Here is a 3,666-nt window from a genome sequence, read left to right as displayed (position 1 = left end):
GAGCCAAGATCACGCCACTGCACTCCAGCCTGGGCAACAGAGCGAGACTCTATCTCAAAAAAAAAAAAAAAAAAAAGAGAGAGAGAGAGCAGGGTCCCACTTTTCCCTGTCCCCTCTCACTCTATGTCCCCCCTAGGACAAAGAGGAACCAGTTCCTTCAAGATAGGACCCCGCCGCCCCTGAGGGGAGTGCCTGCTTGTCCACTCCTGCAAGCTGGAGTGAATACGGCTTCACAGCTGGTAGGGAGAACACCAAGGAAACCTTAGAGACAACATCTGGTTGTGCACCTGGGCTTCTGCCAGCCCCTCCCTACATCTGCAGCACAAACCCAGGGCCAGGGTTTGGTTGCAAGCCTGGCTTAAAGCTGGTGGCACGCGTTTGGGTGGAGGGGGTGGAAGCGCTTGAGGTTGGTGCCAGCTCAGGGCGAGTACTTGTGGGATTGGCAGTGACCTGAGCCGCTGGTGGGCCCAGGGTGGTGGGTGTGGCCACTGTGGCCTCGGGCATGGCCTGCTGGGGGAGGGGCGGAGGGGCGTGGGTGCTCGCGTAAATGTGGGCAAGATTTTCTTTTGCGCTCTCTGATACCACTTCAAGTTGCTCCCCCTGCTTTGGGAAAAGGAGGGTCAAACAGTAAAACTGACAAGGTGACAGGGTGGTGTGCAGGGAAGGTGGCAGGGATGTGTAGTTCTGGGGTGCGGGCTGTGGGATTGCTGTAGCACCAGGCCCTGGATATAAAGTATCTCCTTTTAGTCTTACACTACACCGTCCCTGCAAAGGAGCCAGCCAGTGGCACAGCCGGGGTTTGAACCTAGCTTTATTTCCAACTACTACATGAAATGAACTTTGTTTTCAGTGAAATCTGCTTTGGTAATAATTCTGTTTTAACAGTTTCATTTGAAAAACAGTAGAAGTGAAGCTCAGAGATTAGGTAACATGATCAAGGCCACCACTGCCAGAGAATGGAGGCAGAACTCAAACTGGGGTCGGTGTGACCTTGATCTTGAAGTCCCTGCTTTTCCCTCTGTCCATGCTAGCAACTATCTGCTAAGATCCCTAGCTCAAGTCTGGCTCACAGCTCTCCACTTCCAAGCTTCAGAGCCCCTGTGAGGCCGCTTCAACAGAGGCTTCCCAGGCTTGTGTCCCATGCCCCTCAAGGACTCAGTGTCAACCCAAGCTCCATCTAGTAAGTCAATTCTAACTTCCTGGGCCCAGTCTGCACCAAAATGGTGACCATGTGAGCTCTTGTGGTCAGTTGCGGAGACGGAGTATTGTGGAGGGGGAGCCTTCCAGCTCTGATGATGTGGAGGCCGACTCTTCCTATAAGCTCTGCTGTTTCCAGAGAGTTCCTGGCTCCAAACCTGAAGTAGCCACAGCATGGTCCCTGCCCCATAAATATACACTTGCTTTTGGCTTACACATAATGTAAGTCTGGGCTCTTATCTTAGGGTGTTGGTTCACATGTTTATTCAAATATTTATGGAAAGTCAGCCTTGAACACCTCATAGGTGCCAGGCCCAGGGCCAGGGGACTAATCACGGGGCCCACCCTATTCTCTGTGGTAGAGTCTCCTTGTATTGAAGTTCCTAGTAAGCTTGGTAGCCCATCTGCCTAAACAATATTGCTGGGTACTCCACCCCCTCAAAACATGTTTGTAGGAAATATCTTCAAAATTGAGGCCCAAGGGTTGGGAGAAAATGGGGAGTGAATACTAATGGGTATGGGATTTCTTTTGAGGGTGATGAAAATGTTTTGGGTTTTGTTTTGTTTTGTTTGAGACAGAGTCTCACTCTGTCACCCAGACTGGAGTGCAGTAGCGCGATCTCAGCTCACAGTAACCTCTGCCTCCTGGGTTCAAGTTATTCTCAGCCCCCCGAGTAGCTGAGACTACGGGTGTGTGCCACCACACCGGGCTCATTTTTGTATTTTTATTAGAGATGGGGTTTCACCATGTTGGCCAGGCTGGTCTCAAACTCCTAGCCTCAAGTGATCTGCCTGCCTTAGCCTCCCAAAGAAATGAGATGACAGGCATCAGCCACCACGCCCTGCCTGGGGGTGACGAAAATGTTCTAAAATGGATTCTGGTGATGGATGTACAACTCTGTGAATAGATTAAAAAGTACTGAAGTGTACGCTTTAAGAGGGTGAATTTTATGGTATTTGAACTATATCTAATAAAGCAGTTGTCTTTTTTTTTTTAAACTGAGGCCCAGAGAGGGGCAGCGGCCCACTGAAGGCCATGCATAAGCTAAGGTCTTCTGGTTGACGGCTCCAAGGCTGTTTCCTCCTCCCGGCCTCCCTATAATCCTAGCAAGGGTAAGTACAGGGTCACGGAGTATGCATGGCAGGTCCAACCTTATGCAAGCTGCTTTCCTCGGGGTAAGCAGTGGAAAACACTTCCAATCAAGGACTTTAATTTCAGGTCTGCCATTAATGTGGCCAAGTCCCTGCCCCTCTCTGGATCCCAGTTTCCCCATCTGTAAAGTGAAGTGGGCGAGTTTGGTAATGTGTTGCTAAGCTCGGCCAGTTCTGAACCTCTGAGGTTCAGTACTGCAAGGGGCCAGGTATGGTGGCTTGTGCCTGTAATCCTAGCACTTTGGGAGGCTGAGGTGGGAGGACGGCTTGACGCCAGGGGTTTGAGACAAGCCTGGACAACATGATGAAACACGTCTCTATAAAAAAAAAAAAAAAAAAAAAAAAAAAAGCCAGGTGCGGTGGCTCACACCTCTAATCCCAGCACTTTGGGAGGCTGAGGCGGGCAGATCACCTGAGGTCGGGAGTTCAAGACCAGCCTGACCAACATGGAGAAACCCTGTCTTTACTAAAAATGCAAAATTAGCTGGGCATGGTGGCGCATGCCTGTAATCCCAGCTACTTGGGAGGCTGAGGCAGGAGAATCTCTTGAACCCGGGAGGCGAAGGTTGCAGTAAGCCGAGATCACGCCACTGCACTCCAGCCTGGGTGACAGTGCGAGACTCCATCTCAAAAAAAAAAAAGAAAAGAAAAGAAAAAAAAAAGTGAGCACTATAAGGCAGAATAGAATGGAGTGTCAGATTCGTGGCTCTCCTTTGGTTGCTGCAGGAGGCCTTTGACACAATTAAGTGTTCGAATCGATGCTCCTCACTGATAGTGATGGTGAAGATTTCCCCCTGAGAGTCAAATTCTCTCAGACAATCCTGCTGACTGTCTCCATGAGGGGCAGCTCAGTGCTGATTTCGCCTCAGCAGTGCTAGGTGGTAGAACAACCCATAATAGAGACCCATTGATCATGTCCTTTGGAGATGTCAGGAACCAGGTTCTTGGCCTGGCGCCCAGGCCAGCAGCCCCACCTTGCACTGAGCTTGCCTTCGTGGTGGAGGGAGTGATCCTTGATGGCCACCAGCCTAGCCCCCGCTGGACAGGATGTTTCCACATCGAGCCCCACTTCCTGCAGCTAGGCCTGGGCTCCGGTTTCCCCCCTCTCCTGCCATCTGGTCGCCTGCCCTCTGCCCCCTCCCCTTGCAGGGTGTTTACAGGCTGCCTTATCAGCCTGGGGGATCTGGGCCTCACCCAGCCGGCTGCCCCCGCCCTGCCTGGCCCAGACAGCCTGCCCAGGGCCCTACCTGCTCTTTCGTCACTACAGGCTCCCGCAGCCCGGAGCCCCCCTGAGCCACAGGCAGGCAGGGGGTGTGG

The sequence above is a fragment of the Mandrillus leucophaeus genome, unplaced genomic scaffold (assembly GCF_000951045.1).
Source record: "Mandrillus leucophaeus isolate KB7577 unplaced genomic scaffold, Mleu.le_1.0 Scaffold339, whole genome shotgun sequence".
Lineage (NCBI taxonomy): Eukaryota > Metazoa > Chordata > Mammalia > Primates > Cercopithecidae > Mandrillus > Mandrillus leucophaeus.
This window is presented reverse-complemented; position numbering follows the sequence as displayed.